We start from the raw sequence: 663 nt of genomic DNA, 5'->3' as shown, positions 1-663 counted from the left end.
ATGTGCACGATCAGCGTCACCGAGCACGACGTCGGCGTCATCGGACGAACAATGTACCCCGACACGTGCGTGTGCGCGCGCACAAAATGCTTGTCCAACTTGTCTTCTGTACCGCACATGCCAGAGGTACATTTGAAGCGGTTTGGTTAAACCGCCACACGATGCACTTGAAATGAATGACCCGCTTGTGTAAGCTGTCCACAGATCACAATACTTGCATCAAATGAATAAATCAATAAATTAATAAAAAAGATGGTGTTTACGACCGACCGTACAGAACGCGGAACCGCTTCAGCAACTGGATCGGCGACGCCACCGACAAGAGGTTGATCACGTACGCCAGAGGTACATTTGAAGCGGTTTGGTTAAAACGCCACATGATGCACTTGAAATGACCCGCTTGTGTAAGCTGTCCACAGATCACATGACAATATCAAATGAATGAAATCAATAAATTAATAAAAAAGATGCCGTTTACGACCGACCGTACAGAACGCGGAACCGCTTCAGCAACTGGATCGGCGACGCCACCGACAAGAGGTTGATCACGTACGCCGGCATGTGCTGCTCAACTTGTCTTCTGTACCGCACATGCCAGAGGTACATTTGAAGCGGTTTGGTTAAAACGCCACATGATGCACTTGAAATGACCCGCTTGTGTAA

The sequence above is a fragment of the Saprolegnia diclina genome, assembly GCF_000281045.1.
Source record: "Saprolegnia diclina VS20 unplaced genomic scaffold supercont1.13, whole genome shotgun sequence".
In the NCBI taxonomy this organism is placed as follows: domain Eukaryota; phylum Oomycota; class Saprolegniomycetes; order Saprolegniales; family Saprolegniaceae; genus Saprolegnia; species Saprolegnia diclina.
The sequence above is the reverse complement of the archived record's forward strand: the minus strand, read 5'-3'. Positions refer to the sequence as shown.